Below are 23,749 nucleotides of genomic sequence, written 5' to 3'. Positions count from 1 at the left end.
GTGTGTGTGTGTGTGTGTGTGTTTAAGTGAAGGTCCCTTACTGGTCCTGCCTCCATCAGTGGCGAAGACCAGGGGCAAAAGGGAAGGGAACCAGTGGCACAAGGAGGGTTCATCTCCACAACATTCCTTTTATACACAGGACTAAACAGACAAACACAGTCACTATTGCTGTTAAAAGTTGGCAGCATGGGAAAAGGAGGGTACAGGTGGGGAACTGGGGTATCGTTAAAAAAATATAGCCCCCCCCCCCAAACTGGGGTGCCTGGGGGGGGGGGGAACTTGGTCTGCTTCAACCCAAGAGGAATGAGAAGATTAAAAGCAGTTTGGGAAGTCCAGAACTGTCAGGGATGGAGGTAGGAGGAAGGTCCAGGGGGTGAGGAGGCTGTTTGGCAACTGGGGTGAAGGGATTGTCCTTCCCCTGCTGGGATGCCCCCAGCCCCTCGGGTCTGGCAGGAAGGGGGCAGACTGCAACCCCACAGGCAGGTCTGGGGCTGCCAGATGCTCCAGGCAGGGGGCTGGAGGGGGCTCACAAAGGCTTGCCCTCCAGGGAGATGATGGCGCTGCCCCCAGTTTCTCGTCCAAGGTGCAGCGGTCCTTGACCTCCTCATAGCAGTTTGCTTGTAATTCATGCTTGATCCCCGTCAGCTTCTTCTTGATGGCATCCTTGGAGCTGGCATAAATCATTTTGCTCTTAAGGGGTGCACATTCAGGTGTCCAGAAGATAAACACCAGGTCCTCCTTCTGCTCTCCTTGGTCTCGTAGGTGGCATCATAGAGGGCATAGTGGCAGTCCTTGTCTGGCAGCATCCTGACAAAGGTGGCATAGGGGTCGTCTACAGTCTGGCCCACATCACCCACCAGGATCTACTTGCTCTCCTCCAGGATGATGTTTTTCTTGTCCTCGCTCAGGCAGAAGGGTACCGCCTTCTTGCGCTTCTTTACCTCCTCTGGTGTTGAGGACTTACGAACCTTCATGTCATTGAACACTTTGATGACACCATCAGAGACCGCCACACCAGAGGCCTGCCAGCCGAGGGAGGGTGGGGGAGGGTGAGCAGAGGCAGTAACAGCCCTTGTGGGGTGCGCGCGCCAAGACTGCTGGCGCACTTTTCCTTCCCCGCCTCTGTGGCCGAGTTCCGATGCTGCATGCTCCCATTGAAGGAGCGCCCCCCGTGAACCGACTTGCCTCGGTGCCCCCACCCCTCTGCCCCACTGCTGCGCCTAAATTTTAACTCTTTGATGACAAGCACCTTGTTTGGTTTGCTCATGTCTGAGTATCTCATGCCTAGATCAGTGCTTGTCGTATCATATGGACTCAAAAATGTTTTAGCTGGGGGCGCCTGGGTGGCGCAGTCGGTTAAGCGTCCGACTTCAGTCAGGTCACGATCTCACGGTCCGTGAGTTCGAGCCCCGCGTCAGGCTCTGGGCTGATGGCTCGGAGCCTGGAGCCTGTTTCCGATTCTGTGTCTCCCTCTCTCTCTCTGCCCCTCCCCCGTTCATGCTCTGTCTCTCTCTGTCCCAAAAATAAATAAAAAACGTTGAAAAAAAAATTTAAATAAAAATGTTTTAGCTGAATCAAATGATTTAAAAAGAGACATTTATAATAACTGACATAGGTACGTTACTTGAATTGCTTAAATAACTGTGAAACTAATTTCCCCACCAGGCTTCTTTATAATGAAAGGGATGAATATTGACTCTGTATAAGTGGAACTTTTTTTGAGATAAATAGATGGAGAGTAGGCATTCAAGATGGGGCCTCTAAGATAGCTAACGCAATGGATGACTTATACTGGGAAGAACACCAAATGCATCTGCCTTTTCTTACTATTTTCTCTATTTTCATTTTGGTATTACCTTAGGCTGTGACTTGTTTTCTTCTATCCCATGTGCCCAGTGAGGTGAATACCCACTTTGCTTAGTTTACTGTATCACCTGGGCTTGAGATTACCAAAACCAGACAAAGACAGTGGAAGAAAAGAAAGCTACAGGTGAATATCCCAGATGAATAAAGACGCAAAAACTCACAACAAAATTAAGCAAAATGAACTCAACAACATATTAAAAGGATCATACACCATGGACAAGTGGGATTTATTCGGGATGCAAAATCCACAAATCAATAATGTGGTATATCACATTAATAAAATGAAAGCTAAAAATCACAGGTTCACCTCAATAGATGCAGAAAAAGCAGTTGACAAAATACAACTTCCTTTCATAATAAAAAGTGTCAACAAATTGGGTAGAGATGGAACATAACTCAACATAATAAAAGTCCTATACCACAAACCCACAGCTAACATCATAGTCAACAGTGAAACACTGAAAGTTTTCCTCTAAGACTACGAATACCACACCACTCTCATTCACCAAAGTACTAGAAGTCCTAGTTAACAGCAATTAAGGCAAGGCAAAGGAATAAATTATATCTAAATCTTAAAGGAAGAAGTTAAATTATTGTGTGTATATATGTTCTTACATACAGAGAATCATAAAGCTTGAGTCAAATTTCCCATTCTGAGAGTTTCTGAGAATGTAAATGGCATGTCCTACCCAATACCTGACAGGAAGGTCTGTGATCACCTACATTCTCCCCTTAACTCCACATTTGGAATTTCTAGCAGGAAAACCAATCCTCATCTCGGCAGGAGGTATGTGCATTGTGTACATGGTCTCCAGTGACTTTGTTTTAAATTTACCTATCAATCCCAAACCATGTTTTTACTGTTAACTGAAGGTTCCTCAAAAAACAACTATTCCTGTTAGCTTTTTTTTTTTTTTTTCTAGTTACTCTTTGTTATTTCAAAAGGAATTTGGAGACAGGGAGAAATGGTAATGCCACATTTTCAATGTGCCATCTCAATCAGATAATCATTAAGTACAATTTTGAGTAACTCCAACTGTACATTTAAAAGAAAACTGGCCATGGATGATGGGTTCAGGAAAAGACCATCACAATATTTAGTTGCCTGAAGAACAGTTGGTGAAATCAGTTTAATTTGTGATGCTCTACAGGAAGTAAAATTGAAGTTATGCCAATAAAAGGGACTATAAAAGTATGGTACCAAATTTCTAACTTAGACTAAAACTTGGATGAATATTTCCCTACATTTACATTGAACTCTTCGAGAATGGAATGCATGGCTTATTCATTTCTCTATTCCCAATGTATGCACAGGATTTTCTACATATTCAGGCAATGTTTATTCAATAACTGAAAATAAAGCCTAACATTCTAACATTTGCACTGAATTTTAAGCAGCAGGGGCACAATTTTATTTACATTTTTGGCAGTGGCTCAACATTTCTATCAGTTTGGAGGCCCTTCCAATTAATACTTTTTTTTTTTTTTTTTTAGAGAGAGAGTGCATGAGCAGGAGAGAGGGGCAAAAGAAAGAGAGAGAAAACCCTAAGCAAGCTCCATGCCCAGCACAGAGCCTGATGTGGGGTTCCATCCTATAACCCTGGGATAATGACCTGAGCTAAAATCAAGAGTCAGATGCTCAACTTCCCAGGCACCCCTATAACTTATAATTTTTAAGTCACATTCGTTTACCTTGTGCTTCCCTGATAATTATAAATGAGTGTAACAAGAAGTGAAGGAGCATGAAGCCCAGGAAAATACTGTTCCTGCTAGAAGAACAAATCTGTCATCATGTACCAACTTTCAAAAACAAATAAAAGCATGATTTTATTGGGTGAATATATAAGAATCCAAAAAAATCTGAAAAACATTGCTCTGCTGACTAATGGTCAGAATTTTTTTGTAGAAATTTCCAAAACAAGTTTGTGAGAAAGTGTTACCCTTTCTGTCCCTTTTTTGGCTTGTGTTTGATTTTAGTTATTTTAATCAGTGTTTTTTCCAAGACTAAAGATGTTCTTTTCTGGTCTCCCCATGCTACATCAAATTAATTTGAATATCCTCTGAGACATCTAAATAGCAACAACAATAAATATTCATCATGTGGACTTAATAATGGCATCTTGAAATGTCCTTTTTTCTTTTCTTTCTTTCTTTTTTTTTAACCACAAAGGATTACCATCCAATATGGTATTAAAAACAAAAGAGGGCCATGGATAGATTTTATATCACACTGACAGGAGAAAAAGCAGAACTGTGTGAACACCCTGGCGATAAGCACTGAATAACTCACCTGCAAAGCTTCAAGGTTTATCAAGTATACTGGGAACAAGAGAACTGGGTTTATGATGACTCAAGTGAAATGAACTAATTAATTACAGATTGACTGGATAAATGAGTGTCTACGAAATGCTAATGTGCAATGCAATAAAATTTCAAACGAAATAGCTTTCTATTGGTGCCAAATATTTATCAGACTTATAAAAGTGAACATTCTCAGTCAGATGTTAAATAGAGCAAATAAAGGCACTTTGCAGAATGATATTAAGTGATTTATGATTTATGGAAAAAGCTTTATCTTGAATCACATTTAGTTAGTAGACCTTGTTTATTTATTATTAGTGAGTGTAATAGAGAAGGAAATGAAAGGAAAAGGGGCAAGATGAATAAAATAACAGAGGACTGAAGTCACTGAGATTTTTTTTAAATGTGCTTTATTGGTTGGGTGGTGCTTGTTTTTGGCCTATATTTTTGCCTTTCGTGTTTAAAATAAACTTTAAAAGCTAGAAAAATAACTAAATCTGCCAATTGTTGTGGTCACTTTTCTTTCTGCCACTTTTCTCATTAACATTTTCTTGGAAAAAGAAAAGATTCCAAGAATTGGTGACAGTAATTTTAGTTCCATGTGTTAAATTTATTTTATTGAACTGTTTGGAAATTTCACAATTTCAGGCTAGCTTGATATCAAAATTAATATATTTAAAATGTGTTTATCTCTACTAACCACCAAAAGATGTTTAAATGCCTAATTTCCAAACAACTAGAATAAAGAGAAAAGAACAAAGAAAACTTAATGAGTTAGTAAAAGGCAGGAAAGATAGAAAAATTTTTTAAAAAACCCCAAACTTCAAAAAAATAATAATGTAGATCTTGACAAACCCAGAGTGTCTGTTAGTTAAATTGACTTTACAGACTATTTGGGGCACAATTTACATATTCTCTCCTTTATAAACTTTTCTTAAAACTCCATTAAATATTGAGATTAAAGGGTCCACTGGTTCTATTTTCCTGGCAAACAAAAGAGTTTCCATTTTTTCAAACATTTGGAAATCAAGTGTTGGTATTTTTCTTATAATTTTTGTCAAGAAACATTTCCTAAGGGGTATCAAACTGGTTGCCACTGGAAGAGACTCAAAAAACACATTTCACCATTTGTTCTTCCTCCAGAGATCATTTCACTTTGCCACCTCTGTACCAATTGGTAATGAAAACACATCTGAACAAATTAAAACTAACAATCTGAACAACACCCACTGCCTTCAGAAGAGGCCAAAGAAATGTCACTGGTGCCACTAGTATAATTTGAATTTAGATGCAATTAGACTTTGACCCCTGTTTTATTAATGCTGAAATCTGATCTGTTTGCTACTATTTCTTGAAGATCCTTGTACTTCACCAGAATGTTTACTTCAAAGGCACCATAAAAATTCTTCTTATGAGAACACATGACTTTTCAGAGATTCTTCACTTAAGCAAAAGGACTGTCCTTGTCTCCTTGTCTCCTAATACATATGTGAGGGTGGTGGGGTGGGGCGTCTAATAAAGTTTCCTAAGATGGCTAAGGAGAAATCAAAATTTTAAAAATATGTTTAAGCAGGAGTATTACTTCTATTAGTAATAGTAGGTGCATGTTTTCTAGAAAGAGTTGAATGAAACAAAACAAAGCTAAAGTTAGACAAAGATCAAAATGGATGATTTTCTTTTTTGTCTTTTTTCTGTTTTGGGGAAAGAAAATAGGAAGATTTAACTATATATATTTGAATTTGTAGGAGTCCCACTTCATGTTTATTAAGAATTTATCCGGAAGGACTTGACAGGCCCTGGGGCAGTACTAGAAGCTGAATAAATAACAAGTATTATTATAATCTACTGTAAATTAGAAACAAGATTGGAAGTTAAGGTTAGTCAAATTAGTAAACTCAGGTTTCCCAGGGAAAAGTCTCAGAATACAGGTGACTGAGAAGTATAAAGGTGTAAGTCAAGAGTGTTCCTCCTTAGACTGATGGACAAAACAGAGAATAGACTACTTATGAATGATGAAACTTAATATGACACATTTTAAGATGGAAAATACTCCTGGTGACCTAATCATGAAATTGATCACTGATGGTTTAGTTTTTATACAAATAACCAAGAATAAAAAATCCTAATATTAAATAGCATATCAATATAGGTACCTGCATTCACTAGTGACTACAGGGCACATCTTCCAAAAGCACCAAGGAACAAGTATATCAAGAAATGTGGTGGTGCCTGGGTGCCTCAGTCAGTTAAGCATCCGACTTCAGCTCAGGTCATGGTCTCATGGTTCATGAGTTTGAGGTCGAGCCCCTGCATCTATCCGGCTCTGTGCAGACAGCTCAGAGCCTGGAACCTACTTTGGATTCTGTATCTCCCTCTCTCTCTGCCCTCCTCCTCCCACGCTCAGTTGTTTGCTAATGCGTGTGCTGTCTCTTTCCCTCTCTCAAAAATAAATTAACATTACATTTTTTTAAAAAGAAACATAACGTTGTGGTATTTACCCTAATGAATTTAACTTTTAACATTTATTTATTTTTGAGAGAGAGAGAGCGCGCGCTCACACGAGCATGAGCAGAGAAGGGGGAAGGGCAGAAAGAGAGGGAGACACAGAATTTGAAGGAGGCACCAGGCTCAGAGTATCAACACAGAACCCAACATGGGGCTCAAACCCATAAACCATGAGATCATGACCTGAGCTGAAGCAGGACACTTAACCAGGTGAGTCACCCAGGCACCCTCCAATGAATTTATCCTATCTATCTATCTATCTATCATTATTTATTTTTGTGTAATGAGAAAAAAATCTAAATATCAAAGAATGACCACATTACCCTTGCAGATATCCTAAAAGATATACTGTGCAGGAATTAAAGATGCTTATATTACACTTAAAGTAACATGAAAATCTTACACTGTTATAATGATAAACTAATAATACTTAGCACAAAAATTCGCATACAAAATTTGATTATGTAGGTAAACCATAGCCTATGCATGGATACACACCAAAATCATCACCAAAGTTTTTCCTTAGGAGCCGATGCCATCAATAATGTGTATTTCTCTTCTTTTTACTTTCCTCCAACTTGTAAATTATAAATCTTGCAGTACACTGCACTTTTATAAAATGTAAATTTTACTTAGCATCACCCAGGCTCTGCAAAAGTGTCCATTTCTTTCTCTTTCAAGATATTATTTATTTTCATTGCATTCACTTACCTCTCCTGATGAGCTGGAAATTCTTTTACAGCTCCTGCAGCTTTTCTTTCATTTGTTTCTTCTTTAGCCTGAATTTAAATAAACCAAACAATCAATTGACAAAAAAATGACAATAAAGAATAATAATTTTGTTTTTCTCACATCTGACAGATTAGATTTTTTCCTTTAATTAACTGATTTATTTGACAGTGTAATGCTTACCCCAAGAACTGTATTCTATTTTTCCAATATATTCTTCAACCATGATACAATCAATGTTACTGCCCCCAAATATGATATCAGACGCAAAACAGTGTCATATATGTAAGCTGATGGAAAACTCTACAACACCCAAATTTAGTTTTTTAGGCTAGCAACAAGAGAAACCCAAAACAATTTATCCCACTAAGCCTGGAATTTAGTTTGTTCCTTTCTCTTAATTTCCTAAAGCATTCCATCACTTTTTAAAGCTTTGTTTAATTGTCTTCAGTTTTTACATAACTATTTTAATAGAGAGTTTTTCCTTAAGGAAAAAGGTCATTACAATACAAGGATGACATCTATTTCCAGTCTTTAATGGTATGAATAGAAAGGCTAGGTCTAGTCACAGTTAAGACATTCATAATATACAGGTCTACAGGATTCCTTGCATTTGATACGTCTGTAGAGTCACAGATTTTATATCATTTAATTTTGCTAATTAAGTTTCATAAAGGCCAAAGTTCTTTACCCCTAAATCCTAATGATTTCAATTTGTGTCTAAATTTTGTTAGTACTTCCATGCATAGTTGAAATAAAATACATAAGACAAATGACCATGTCTAATTGGTCTGTTGTGACAGGTGAAAATATTTCAATGCTCATTAAAACTTATTTTAAAATATGAGAAAATTTTCTTCTCACACTAATTCTATTTATACATGATTAAAGACCAAAACCAGCATATTCCAACAAGAGAATGAAAAGAAAAAGAGCACGTTATTAAGAAAAATTGTGACTGATTAGTGTAATTGCTATTTGCTTGATGGCAGTCCCAGTTTTGCTCATATACAGTAGGTATTTCAATTTATAAAAGTCTGAAATCATCATGGAAGTCAAAAATTATACAGTGGAAATCAAAAGTGCAAAACATAATAAGGTAATTTGTGTAATATGCCATAATGTAATTTCTCATATTTAGGATTTTGTATTGAGGGCCTCTGATTTTCAGATATCTATAATTATCAAGTAAATAATGGTATGGGAAGAGAATAGGAAAGGAATTCTGTTCTAATTAGAGAGCCTATCAAAAGAACCAAAAGACATATATTCTTACTACATACATGTTGATAGTACCATGGTTCATAGTTTTATTGATAACTCTTTACTGATAAATGCAAAATTTTATCCTCTTTTTTGTTTGTTTGTTTCCTTCCTCATAGAATTTCATTCTCTTCCCATACCTGTCTTCCAAGGATAAAGAAGCAGACGATGGGATAAGAGCTTTGCATATGGAGACAATTAGTCACCTATGCTTCTTAGTTCTCCAGTAACCTATACCAACTGTTACTTTTCTAAATACCAGAAAATTTTTCCTCTTAAAAAAAAAAAATATATATATATATATGTGTGTATATATATATACATATATATATACACATATATATACACACACACATATATATATACGTGTGTGTATATATATATGTATATATATATATATATATATATATGTGTGTGTGTGTATATATATATATCAGTAATTTTCCAAGGATAAAGAAGCAGAATCCCATAAACAATGGGATAAGAGCTTTGCATATGGAGCCAATTAGTCACCTTTGCTTCTTAGTTCTCAAGTAACTTATACCAACTGTTATTTTTCTGAACACCAGAAAATGTTTTCCTCTAAAAAAGTATATACATATATATCTGTCTACATCTCAGTAATTTTGAATTTCAATGGAATTATGTTAGTAAAATCACACTGAAAAGTATAGTAATATAATTTCAGTATTCAATCTTAGCATGTAGAAGCCTATTAATAATTATTTCAAGTATTTTAATGATTAACTATATGTAGGATAGCCAAACAAGTTATTCCCCAAAATATATAATGATCTCTCCAGGCAGCACATGTATGATGAACCAACTTAAAACTACTGAGCAGGATAAGTCTTTAGCATATAATTCAACACAAATAAATTCTAGAAGTTAATTTAAAACTTTAAAATTGCCAACTTGCCAAATGCCACATATATGTAAAATAACTGAAATGGAATATTAGTATTATTATTTGAACAATTCAAGCCCAAATGCCTTTTTTTCTGCAAGTAACTGCTTTTGAACTTACTTACTTACTTACTTATTACTTACTTACTTACTTACTTAATTTATTTATTTATTTATTTATTTATTTAGAGAGGGGGTGTGAGCAAAGAGAGAAAGGGAGAGAGAATCTCAAGCAGGGATTCTGACAGTGTGGAGCCAGACGCAAGGCTCGAACCCATGAAACATGAGATCATGACCTGAGCTGAAATCAAGTTAGACACTCAAATGACTGAGCCACCCAGGCACCCTGAACTTAATTTTTTTTTAAGTAGATTTGATCTGCTTTTCACTAATTTAATTTTCCAAAAACTCTGCTTAGTGCTGTGCATAAATTCCCTATCATAATAATATTCCTATGTAATAGGTGTTACCATCTTCGTTTTTCAAACATGGAAACTGAGTTCCCAGAGGTTACACAAGGTTTTGCCTGAAAAAGACATGAATAAGCTATATTTTGGTGACTATGTAATGTAATAAAGATATACTCCTTAAAGTTATAATGAAAAACATGGTTTGCGTGAATCCAAAGTAATGTCCTTCAGTACTACTCAGTCTCAGTTTTTAAAAATAGTGCCTGACATATGGCAATTGCCAAAATGGTCTCTATCATTGTCAATAACATTTATAACAATCACAGACAAAATCATGAGGAATTACATCATGATAAGAGTCTATAAAGATCCCTTTATACTATTATCAAAATTATTCAAATGATATTTTGGACAGATAATGAAAAGCCAATCAGTTTGGCAAGTTAGAGTGCTTTTTTGGTCATAATTTTACAGGTCACTTATATGCATATTGTAAATTAATCAAATTTCCTAGGTTCTGGCAGCATATCAGAATTAAACTGCCTAGAGTGTTCTTTCGAAAGAGATCATTATATTGCAGCACCATTAGATTAACAACTTCATTGTTTCAGAGGAAAGAGAAAGTCATTTAATTTATAAAAGTGATAAATTACTTTGATTCAAAATTGAATTAATCAGTAAGTACACATTTCAGAAACAATGAAGTTCAAATCCTCAGCAGACTTACAGCCCCTTTTAAAAACAAGTATGTCCATTATCTTCAATACAATGAAACATCAAATATTACTAAAAGCAAAATTTTCTATTAAAATCATATTCATTTTTAAAATAGTTATAGAAAGCAATTAGCTATTGAAAAACCCATATATATCTACATTTTAGTACTCTACTGATAATAACTGTAGCAAAAACTGATTTGGCTTTATAGACAATTTAGATAGCTAAACACAATAATCAGCAATTTCCAAAAACACATGGGAAGAAAGTTTTCCCTTTTAACAAAAGAAAAGATAGTCCACTTAAACTGGAATTGTCAAAGGTCCACACAGTGTTTACTACTTAAAATTACTACCCTGAGTTTCTGGTTGGTTGTTCTAAACATGAACTTCGTCTTGACTGTATTTAGAGTAGTTACTGAAGAACCTCATGAACGTGGGGCCACGAAATGAGGTATGCCCTATGTTCTCTCCCATGACTTGCCTGGTAGCACAGAGACAGTAAGGAGATGTGACCAGATGCATGATGAACCTATGATGGAGACAGCAGAAAGGTACACAAAAGTCATCAGCCACATGCAAATCTTCCTGGTAGCACTGTGAAGTTCTTGAACTTGCAAAGCTTCTTAATTAGATCAGACACTCAAATAGAGACAATTAATACATGGTTTTATTTTTACTGTTTTTCATAGTGCTCCTGGTTGCTCTTTAGATGACATGACTATTGAAATGACATCAGCCTCTTGAAAGGCCCAACTTGGATACCTGCAGGAAACAGGAAACGAAGGAACTTCTGCCAAGGAGTCACCTAAAAAGATTTTTAATGACACAGCTCTGGGCCAAATCTTGTTATGGCATCTTCCCAGGGGCCCCGTTTGCCAGCACTCCTCGCTTCCTATGAATATTGTTTCCTCAGACTCCCTCTTCAACCACTTACTTGGCTGCTTCTACATGTTCTTGCTTTGTGCTATCAATGAATTCTTCTTAAGGCATTCATTACAGAGGACTCAGTAAGATGATATCTCATACAGAAAGTTGTCTGATTTCCCCATCCACTGAAAAAAAGCCTGTTGTTCAGGATTGTCCAATAGGCTTGCACCACCTCTGCCACTGGGTAAGCTTGGCGACTTGTCTTTTTTTTTTTTTAATTTTTTTTTAATGTTTATTTATTTTTGAGATAGAGGGAGACACAGCGTGAGTGGGGGAGGGGCAGAGAGAGAGGGAGACTCAGAACCTGAAGCAGGCTCCAGGCTCTGAGTTGTCAGCACAGAGCCTGATGCAAGGCTCGAACCCACGAACTGTGAGATCATGACCGGAGCCGAAGTTGGACGCTCAACCAACTGAGCCACCCAGGTGCCCCGCGACTTGTCTTTTTGAGAAGCGAATTCAGTATAATTGCTACCTTCTTCTTGATTACAAAAGAGAAATCTTCCTTTCTTCCATTCACATAGAACAAATCAAATAAAGAATTACATTGCCACTGAGTTTTTATGAATCCCCCTAACTACCTTAGTCTTGTATAATGGAGGAAATGTGCCACCTGTGTGGGCAATCCACTCACTAACCCACAGCATTCCTTAGAATGATAGTCACTGCTGTGAACAATCCCTGAAGCTAAACTTAGAAATTTGTTTGTCTAGTTTTCCTTGGGTTGCTTTGGTGACTCTAAACCAGTGAAACCGCTGATTTGGGGATTCAACTTAACTGTGCTGTAGGTAATAATATGGGTGACCCGGTCTATGGCAAATTTACTGGCGTGGTCTGTATATACTGGAGTATATATAGAAGGGTATCTGCACCAGAGTACATGTGTATGCACACGTGTAAACACACACACACACACACAGACACAAGGGCATGTGTGCATATGTGCAGGTGATGGTGCTAAGGTTTTCATGACAACTAGCCTATTTTTTTATTTTACGCTATCTTGTAAAATATTTTTTTTCTAGGAGCCTCTGGGTGATTTAGTCAGTTAAGCGTCTGACTTTGGCTCAGGTCATGATCTCACAGTTTGTGGGTTTGAGCCCCACGTTGGGCTCTGCGCTGACAGCTCAGAGCCTGGAGCCTGCTTTGGTTTCTGTGTCTCCCTCTCTCTCTGTCCCTCCCTTGCTCTCTCTCTCTGTATCTCTCTCTCAGAGATAAACATTAAAAAAATATTTTTTCTAGCCCACAGTCTGGTAAAAAAAGCAGAATAGTTTAGCTCACATCTTGCTCTATGGAAATTAAGAGTATAAAATACAGAGCATCAATTCAGGCTAAGGAAAAGAATTAGATTCAGTATAAGGAATTAAAATTGTAACCATTTTTAGTATTTAAGATAATTATAATAACTAAACATTACTTAGATATTACATGTGTGCCAAGCATTATGCTAAGTGTTATACATGAAATATTTCATTTGTTGCTTTTAGCAACTTTTTGAGGCAGATTCTATTATTATCTCTATTTCTAAAGTAAAGAACCAGCTCAGAGAGGTTAAGTCCCTAGCCCAAAGTACTAGCCAAGAAGTGGCAAGGCCATAACTGGAACACGGGTCTCCTTCGGCCTGATGCCAAAGAGCCTTATCTCTATGGAAATACTTTAAAACATTCCTCCCCTAGTTCTCTGTGTCCCAGCCACTTTGGCCTTCCTCCAATTTCTCATATTCTTTATGTTCCTTCATATATTAGGATCTCTCTATATAATAATACAAGTCCTGGACATACCCCATTTTATTTTATAATCATCTATCCATTGTGATTATTTGATTAATTTCTTTCTCCACCACTAGTGAAAGCCAAGTACCATGTTTATTTTGCTTATGATTATTTGAGAAGAAACATTATAGAGTGATGCTCAAAAGCATTTACAGCCAGACTGCCTAGATCCTGGCTTTGCTAGCCAATGTCATCATGACTGAGTTATTTAATTTCTATCTCAATTTTCTTTTTTAAAAAATGTTTATTTGAGAGAGACAGAGAATGAGAGAGAGAAAGAGAGAGAGAACACACATGAGCACACACAAGGAGATGAGAGGCAGAGACAGGGGGAGAGAAAGAATCCCAAGCAGGCTCCACGCAGTTAGCGCAGAGCCTGAAACAGAGCTCTGTCTCATCAACTGTGAGATCATGACCTAAGCCAAAATCAAGAGTCAGAAGCTCAACGTACTGAGGCACCCAGGTGCCCCTCAATTTTCTTTTCTACAAAATGGGGATATCAATAATATCTACCTTATGACAAGTACTGAGGAGTAAATGGGTAAAAAATAAAGTCCTTAAACCATATCCTGGTACCAGCAGGACTTAGTAAGAGTCAGCTATTGTCTATTCCTGACACCTACTGCAGTGCTGGTTAAATAGCAGGCACTCAATACCTAATTTATGAATAAATGCATGCATGCATGCATGCATGAATCTTCTGGAGTTACCCGAATACCTTCACTGGTGGCTACTCAAGCTATGATACTGCCTACCAAAACTTTAGCCAAGGATTAGTGCTAGTGAATACCAAGGCAAGAAACAGTCATCATCTCTTCAGATGCTCTGGAAAAGGTTCACTTACAAATGAATAGTAATGTAATTGCTTGATACGAGCATCTTCAAATACTTTGTTTTTTAAGAATACAGAAATTCATCAACTACATTTGAGCTCAGAAAACCTCATAGAAAGTTATGAAACTCATAGAAGTTAAAGAACTTGAGCAAAATCACACAGCAAGAAAAGCAAGAAGTGTGACTGGAATATTACACCACCTCATTTCATTCTTGTATATTTTACTCCTTATTCAAAAGCACAAAATACCTTCCAAAAGAAAGATAATTGTTAAAGGTTGCATTTTTAACATGTTGAAGGCAATTAGTAAAGATGTTAAAATATCATCAGTAAATGTGGCTTTCTTTCAAATATCAAAGATAAATACTAAAACATTTTTGGCATCTTTATTGGACATCCAAGCTTTGGGAACAAACTAAGTCTATGGTTTTAGTCATGCTTCCTCTGCAACATAGCTAAGATTTAGTAAGTAGATGAAATTTAGTTTGGAGCTACTATGTGTCACTGTCTCTTTTAAAGCAGATGTTAGATCCTGTCATTGTCATCCTATTTGCAAAAAAGTACACTTTCATTGGCTTTACTGTGTGAAAAAGATCTTTGTTAATAGAGAAACCCTGGAAGCTTTTCCAAGGGGAAAAGCCTATTCCCAAGATGACTATAAAAGCATGAAAAGCATTTATTTATTCACAGTTAATCTTAAAATCCTGTGATCAGACATAAATGGCCTAACAAACCTCATTAGGATCTATCCTGCAGGTGAGAATAAGCTGGCTCCACGAGGAAAAGCAATTAAGGAGTCAATCTAGAAAAGAAGAGTCAGTTTTCCTTATCTTCCTTTAAGTTGAGAGTCAAATACACAGTGATAGGTCCACTCACTAAGACAGCCTTAAGATTCTCCTGTGTGACTGAACTTTAGACAAGTTCCTTTCGCATTACGACCCTGATTTCCTTTACCTAGACCATGTACTTTTGAAAACTTGACGTTACAAATTCTCTGTCTCTCTGAAATGCAAATCTTCTCCCAGCCTCTTGCCACTTTTACAACTCAAGAAAGTCTTTCTCAAGGTCCTGAGAGCTATCGCTTGGAAAAGAAATCATCAAGAAAGATACAGCCAAAGCCCCTAACTCCCAGTTTCAGTGCGAGGGTGGGAGCCTAACATAAATGCCAATTAGCAAACACAGATGATCTAATCATGATCTATCTCTGCACCACCAACATCATCTAGTACTTCTCTACTAGATTGCTTCAGTGTGAAAAACTCTCCCATTTTTTTTAGATTTTTTAAAAAAGTTTATTTATTTATTTTGATAGAGAAAGTGGGGATGTGTGTGAGTGCAGAAAGGCCAGAGAAAAAGGGAGAAAGAGAATCCCAAAGAGGCTCTGTACTATCATCGGAGAAACTGATGTGAGGCTCGATCTCACCAACTGTGAGATCATGACCTGAGCCGAGATCAAGAGTCAGACGCTTAATCAACTGAGCCACCCAAGTGCCCTAGATTTTAAGTAATCTCTACACCAAATATGGGGCTTGAACTCACAACCCCAAGATTAAGAGTTGCATGTCATGGACTGAGCCGGCCAGGCACCTCCCAACCTTTTTTTTCCCAAAAAAGTTCAGTTCAATCTCTAGTCCTCTTGCAATAGTCTTGAATCAAGTTTTCCTTGTACATTTATCTCTATCCAGTGCAATTTTTCTTTGACACCAGAGAACAACTTCTTTCAGAAATATACAGCAGGATGGCCAACTCTCTAAAAGCTCTACATTCCACTCTATAATCAAGTTGCCAATGTATCTGCAATACCCACTCTAGCCATTATAGCCTATTATTTGCTTTGTGTATGTTTCCAACATAGAGCAAATAACACCAAGTTATGAATATTTTTTATTACCTTGGACTGTGACCTACGGGAAGAAAGAAAGTTTTTATTCACTTTTCTGTTTCCAGTGTCTCCAGTTGATGCCTACAAGACACACTCATATCACCCTAGGGGGGCACCCAAGCAATCTTCTAGTTCCTTATATGTGGAGTGACCATATAATTTATCATCTACATCAGGACTTTTGAGAGTAAAAGGAGGCACTAAAATAATGTTATAAAATTTTTCAAATATTTTTACTTCCAGATAAATTCATTTCATTAAGTTATGGTTAAGAACCCCCCCAAATTTATTTTTTTAATGTTTCACTAAATTTAGATTCTAAAAAATCAAGGCTGCCTTCTTCTTTTTTTTTAATCATAAGCCTTCTAAATCTCAACCCAGTGCAGTATAGAATATCAATTTAAGCTACAAATACAACTTCAAAGATTCTTCTCATAAGTGGAGATATTCCAAAGCACAGTTAAAGAATTTCAAAATTCATCCATCATTTCAATTTCTCATCATTCCATTTTTTTAGTACATCCCTTGCTTTTGTAGGGACAAATTTCAATGCCTCTCTATTTGCAAGCTTTTTTTTCAAAAATTCAATTTGATAAAGCTTAAGGTTTTTTGTGCACCATATGTTGAATACTTTTATTAAAGATTTTTAATTGATTAAAAAAAAAGAAACCAAAATTTATTTTCTAGCAGTGGTCTATACTATGAAAGCATTTAGACTGAAATGTTCTCCCAAAGATCAGCACTAAGCAACATGGCTTCATTAGGAAACAACTTGAAGTCCAGTTACTATATACAATGTCACTTGTTTATTTTAATTATTTTTGCTTCCATGTAAATTGGTAATGCATTTCAACTTTTTTGGATACATTATGAATTCATTTCTGCCCCATAAATGCTTTAATTTGTTAAGAACATTTTTTTAACTATGATGCTCTGAACTACCAAAATCTGTATTTATATTATCAGCACAAAACAAATCATTTTAACTTCATATTAACTCCTGAATCAACTGATACGTCTTCCAGTAATGTCACTTTTGAGAGAATTAACTTGTGAAAGCTTTCTTTTCTTCCATGAATTGAATGAAAAAATGCAATCAATGTTAAAATTCACTGGTTTCTATTTCAAGGAAGTGACGATATCGACCTAAAAGTGTTATCACTGAGCAAATGCCCTTTTGCTAATGCATTGATAGCTATCAATTCATTCTATGTACATACACAAGAAAACATGACGTCATAATGAGCAAAAGTAGTATTCATGAAGAAGAGTTATTTAACCTAAAAGAAAAGTCGTGTCACTAAAGTGATAGGCAAATTGACCTTTGTAGATACAAGTGTTAAAACATTGTCTTTGGTCACCATCCTAAAATAATAAGTTCTGAAATGGGGAAGTTTCTTAAGCAGATTTGTGTTGTCTGCTATCTATATTATCAATGTTATCACTTTGGTGCCATTGGTCGATGGATGGTATATGTTCACAAACATTTTAAGTTAAACATGGAGTATCAACAATACTGAAAAACAAAAATGTATTCATTTTTTTCATTAAATATGTGCTTTAGTTTTTTAAACATATTGCTGTCAAAATGACTTAAAAATGAAAATATTACCAAACAATAAAATGAATAGCTGTACATTAACAGCACAGAGTAAGTGGCCAAGTCATTGCCGGGAGACAGTGAATCTCCCCTTCACATACTCCTCCCTCTAATTCCCCCCGTTTACTCCGACCCTCTCCTGGGACTGGCCCTGTCCCTTCTTACCGCTAGAAGGCTGAGACACCAAGTGGTCAGCAGGAAAAGTAGTGACAGATACTATCCTCACTAATTCCTGGGAGACTTCATCAGGAAAAAGACAAAAATATAAATCCAAGCTTATGAATAACCCCTTGAAGGAAGGCTGCGCTTGTGAGGGATCCTGAATCTTTACCATGATTAGCTCCACAACTTGGCAGCTTCTAGGAGGTGGCCAAGCAGAGAGGGCTCCGAGTGTAGACCAGGTGAGCAAACAGAAGTTCTAAGCATCCTGGTTCGACAGAGTTAACAGGAGACGAAGTTGCTGAGGAAAGCAGGAAGCAGGTCACCTAAAAATGGATAATTTAGGCTAAGGAATTTGAAGAGGATGAACAAATAAATAAGTGAATGAAGAAATGAATTAGGAGGAAAAGAATCGTACTTGGGTTTTGCAGGAAGAGGATGAGACGGGATGCGCTGAGCATGAGCGGTGGCGCAGAGAATGCCAGAATCAGGCTGGAGGCGCGCAGCTGAAGCCCCTTGTCGTGGGATCTTAAGAGATCCAGGACACTGGCAGGGAAGTCCTGGGATGAAAAACACCTGGGACCTCACCGCCTAGGACTCTTCCTCCCAGACTCTCTATAAGGTCGTGAACTCACAGTAGCCACTAAAAAATCCCCAGAGCTTGTGGATGCCTCTTTATTCCCCCGCTCAGTCACAGTGTAGGTTCACCTGCCCCAGAAATCAGGCCAGGTGCAGGGACTTCACTCTGGCCCTGCTGTGTGTGGGACCCACCCAAGCCAGAATGCGAGGGTCAAGTGCGCTTGCTCTGGAGTAAAATCCTATAGCTTTCCCAGAGCACTAAGGGCTCAGGGCAGTAACCCCAGCTTCTATGGAATGCCAGGGCCCCAATCTAATGTCTCCCAAGGTCCAAGGCCTCAGCAACCCAGATGTGTTTTCCATTGCACATCCTCGTGACTCATTCCTCCTGGCATCTGCGAAGTGTCTAAAATTTGTCCCAAGGGACTATTTCTGCCTGTTCCTGGAGCATTTGCCTTGAAGAGCAGCCTCAGGGCCTTAGTGTCTCTCTGTTTCTGACCCAGCACATCTATGAGTACTGTGCAGTGGTGAACTGCTGGCTCCTTCACCCAATATCCTCCATCATGCAACATTCTGTCTTTTTGAATTCCATAGGGGATAGAATGAGCCAGGTTCTTTTCAGGTGGGTAGAGCGTGGGGTTTCCCAGGAAGGACTGGAGAACAAGAAAAAAAGAAAAACATTTCTTCTTTAATCCAAAGGCAGCCATCTAATGGTACCCAACAACAGAAACCTAAACTGTTGGTTGGATGAGTGTCTGTCACTGCCATGATCACCCTGATTCCATTTTCTCATCCACAGAATTTGAGAATTGGGGTAATGTTCCTTATGCCTCTAAAATCGAGTTCCACAATTCTCTGAAAACATTCTTCTTACACTGACTTTGAGATTGATGTGAACAATAAGTTTCCATCACTCCCTAACTCCAACATGAATTTTAGTTATTTTACTGTGCTATCTTTTCCAATATTAGGATGACAAAGACTTACTCATCTCTGAACCCCCTAAAAGTGACAAGCAAAGTGTCAAGCACATGTCTGTCATATCAGAAAGACTTTGCCACATGACAAATAACTCCAAAATTTAGTATCTAAACCAACAAGTATTTATTATTTCTCACAATTCAGGGGTTAAGTTGGTATTTCCTCCAGTATAGACTAGCTGGGTTTAAAATGGTCTTACCCACATGTTTCTTAGTCTATGAAACCCTGACTGGGGTGGCTGAGATGGTCTCCCTCCTGTGGTCTCTCAGCCTCCAGGAGGCTAGTCCAGTCTTGTATACATGATATAAGACATGTTCCAAGCAGCCACAGAAGTGAAGCTCCAACTTACAGGCACTTTTCATTCTTCTGCCTAAATCATGTTTGCTAATGTGATCCCAACAGCCATGGGACCACACCCAGATTCACAGGGTAGAGGAAGACTCTGCGCCATGATGAAATGAAATGAAACACTAGTATTTCTAATAAATACTAGTATTCTGTATTATTTCTACTTCATCCTGTAGGCAACACTGAAGCAAGAATGCAAGGAATTTCCAACATCTCTCTCTGTCCATGACCTGGTTGGACTATAGTAGTCCCCCCTTATTCAAGGGGAAGATACATTTCAAGACCGCCAGGGAATACCTGAAACCACTGATACTACTAAACCCTATATATACTATGCTTTTTCCTATACACACACAGCTATGATAACATTTAATTTATAAATTAAGCATAGTAAGAGATTAACAATAACTAATAGTAAAATACAACTATAACAGTACACTGTAATGAAACTTCTATGAATGTGGTCTCTCTCTCAAAATATTTTACCATACTGTATTCCCCTTTCTTCTTGTGATGATGTAAGCTGATAAAATGCTTACGTAATGAGATGAAGTGAGCTGAATGATGTAGGCATTGTGACACAGTGTTAAGCTACTAGTGACCTACTGAGGATATGTAAGAAGGAGAATCATGTGCTTCTGAACCACGGTTGACTGCAGATAACTTGAAAGTATAGGAAGTAAAACCATGGATAAAGGGGTGAGGGGGACTAGTGAATAGGCTTGGGGGAAAATGAAAAATGTGGCTCTGTTTGTAGGCAAACTGGAGAACAGGAAAGAAACGTTTCCTCCTTGTGAGTATCTCCAGTACTGTAAAAAATACTGGAATGGAATAGAAGCCAAACAAAAAACCTTGTGATATTATTCCTAACCGACGTTCAAGAAATCTCATTTTAAAATGTTCCATTTTATACAACCAAGGTTTGTTAGTGTGGAGAAATGCAAAGACTATATATTTTGGGTTTTTTTTTTTAGATCATGATTTGAATTCCATCTAGGACATTTACCAGCGTGAAATCTTGACAAAAAAACTTAAACACTTATCCACAGTTTCCTAATTTCTTAAATGAGATCATACCCCAGAAGACTGTTCTGAAGATTAAACAATGCAACATACAAGCTTTATACATGTTAAGCACTCACAAATTGGTTTCCTTCCTTTCTTATGTTTATACTTAACTTCTTTGGCTTATATAATATTATGTACTTTTAATTCCTCAAGTTTTAAAATGCTTTCTATGTTACTAGCTAATACACACACAAATGCACGTATAAAGGTATATGGTAACACTATTGAACAGAGAAAAAAACTGGAGAGACATCTCTAACACCTGGTAAGAAATGAAGATGAAGTCCCAAGGCAGAGCAGTATGTCCCGGTATGTCCTCCTAATCACTGCAGTAAGCTGCCATGCCATCTATGACAAAGATTCACTGCAGCTGTAATTTATAACACAACTTTAAAAACCAGTCTGCTCTACTAACAAAACTGAAAAGTAATTGTGTCTAATTTAAAATAATTACCAGATATTTTTTCATATACTTGAACTTATTCCCTCTCACAAAATGGCTTTGTTTTGGCGGAAAAATCTAGAAAACAAAATACCATCCACACTGAACTGCTTGTTTTCCTAAAATTGTTTTGGGAGATGGCCTAAATTCGAGAAAAATACCACGGTATTATAGTCTTAGTTGGTCACTATGGTGCCTTGCAGTTCAGAACACATAATGTTTTAAGTTTGTCCTAACAAGAACAGGTTGAATATATTAAAATGTGCCTCAACCTCAGTAAATTTTTGGAATTAAAAACGGGTAGTCATTTTGAAAAGGACAAGGATGTGGTAAAATATTCAAAAGGTCAAAGGCAAATTTTATTACACCTAAAATACTCATGCTTTTTCACACAGTTACAAATACCACCTAGGGTGCAAAACTGTACAACCATTCTAACTCTATTTGCATTTGTGAAATGTTAAAAACATACTGGATAGGCATTTTGATAGAGATGTACATTTTTTTTAAAGAAAGAAATTCTTTCTTCCAGAGAATTTAATTCAGTATTAACTAATAAAACTGAGTCCAGTAGATACACTCATGTAGCTCAATAGTGAAAATACATGATTGGAAAAATCCAGCATCTCTTACTTCATGGAGGACAGAGCACAATGTCTTCCTCTAGCGCTGTTTCCTACCTTGCCAAGATTTCCTTTTCTGCCATCTTTACTCAGTGCATCAAATGATTAGTGCCCTTCCTCAGCTTAACTGAACTTTACTTACTCTGCAATTTTCTGCTGAAGGGGCCATTCAACCTTCTTTACCTTAGTTACCTCAAAACTCAGGTTAGGATAAGACTGGTAGTCTGCACAGCATTGCTATTTTTCCCTGGATCACTGCCCATGCCTCAAGCTAAAATCCCTGCATTTCTGAGATTGTGTCACTGGGATCTATAGCATAATACCCTCCTAAACTTCTGTTCTGAAGTTTACCCCATATTTTGGGCAGCTGATTCAACACTCCCCCTTTATTCTCTGTTACAGATCTTCTCTCCAATTTATTCACTTCTTCAGGTCCAGGAATCTTCAGCCCCATTCTAACTATAGCTACTCACACATACATCCTCAATTCCAACGTTGCTATTACCTAGGACGCCCTACAGAATAAGCTCCTTTAGCTTATTATAGTATCTCCAGGGTTGAACATTATGTTATCGACAATTAGCATAGCATCTGGTATAGATTACGTTTTTAAACAGTTATTAAATAAATGAATACATTAACAATACATGTTATAATACATTATATCAAAAAACTTAAACACATCATTCTTTCATCTTTTTCTTTAAAAAAAATTTTTTTAATGTTTATTTATTTTTGATAGAGAGAGAGAGACAGAGCATGAATGGGGGAGGGGTAGAGAGAGAGGGAGACACAGAATGAGAAGGAGGCTCCTGGCTCCGAGCTGTCAGCACAGAGCCCGATGCAGGGCTCGAACTCACAGACCACTGAGATCACGACCAGAGCCAAAGTCGGACACTCAACTGACTGAGCCACCCAGGCGCCCCTCATCTCTATCTTTCTACCCTCTTAGGTCCCAAATTCCACCATTCATTTCATATCATAATAACTACTATCCCCAACCTATTTCCTCCTAATCTCTCAGCCATCCTCTGTATTCCACATATTTTCCAGACCAATACAAATAAGATGAACCTCTCCTTACCAAACACTCCTCCCTATTTATACGCCCATTCCTACAAAGCAGAGTCATTTGGCAAAACTCTGAATCACTTTGGTATTGATGCTACTCCTTCTTCCACTACTACTGTGTGAGAGCAAGCACTTTTTTTTTTTTAAAGCTTATTGATTTATTTCAAGAGAGACATACAGAGTGAGCAGGGGAGGGTCAGAGAGAGAGGGAGACACAGAATCCGAAGCAGCTTCAGGCTCTGAGCTGCCAGCACACAGCTGGAAGTGGGGCTCAAACTCGTGAACTGCAAGATCATGACCTGAGCCAAAGTCAGACGCCTAACCAACTGAGACACCCAGGTGCTCCTAAGAACAAGTACATTTTAAGATGTGGTTCTAGAAATCAGAATTGAGACTTGGGGCAGAATTTTAAAATACACAAAAATGTGCACTTGTGATTATATGCATCTATAAAATAAAACGGCAATAGAAATGACTCATTGTATATTCATACATAAGACTCTTAATGAGAGCCTATTCTCTGCTAAGAATTCAACCAGGTTCTGAGGAGATAAAGTAGAAAATATGTGTCCTTCTGCTTTGAAGAGTTTGCTCATAATCTACTAAGGTAGGTGATAGATATTCAGACTTGGTCCTCTCCCACACTGTCCTGTACTCCAACATGTGTTGTGAAGATGGAAAATTTGACAGGAGTGTAAATATGGTGTAAATTATAGGACACCAAATAAAGACTATGAAATACATTTTATTTTATTTAAATAAATTTGTG

The 23,749-nt window shown here is 37.4% G+C and overlaps 1 pseudogene; it reads right to left on the bottom strand.

Moving 5' to 3' along the window:
- Positions 1 to 244: 244 nt before the first annotated feature.
- LOC125934871 (cofilin-1-like) lies at positions 245 to 1,017 on the bottom strand (annotated as a pseudogene).
- Between the last annotated feature and the right edge of the window lie 22,732 nt (positions 1,018 to 23,749).

The sequence above is a fragment of the Panthera uncia genome, assembly GCF_023721935.1.
Source record: "Panthera uncia isolate 11264 chromosome A1 unlocalized genomic scaffold, Puncia_PCG_1.0 HiC_scaffold_17, whole genome shotgun sequence".
Classification (NCBI taxonomy): Eukaryota; Metazoa; Chordata; class Mammalia; order Carnivora; family Felidae; genus Panthera; species Panthera uncia.
This window is presented reverse-complemented; position numbering and strand designations above follow the sequence as displayed.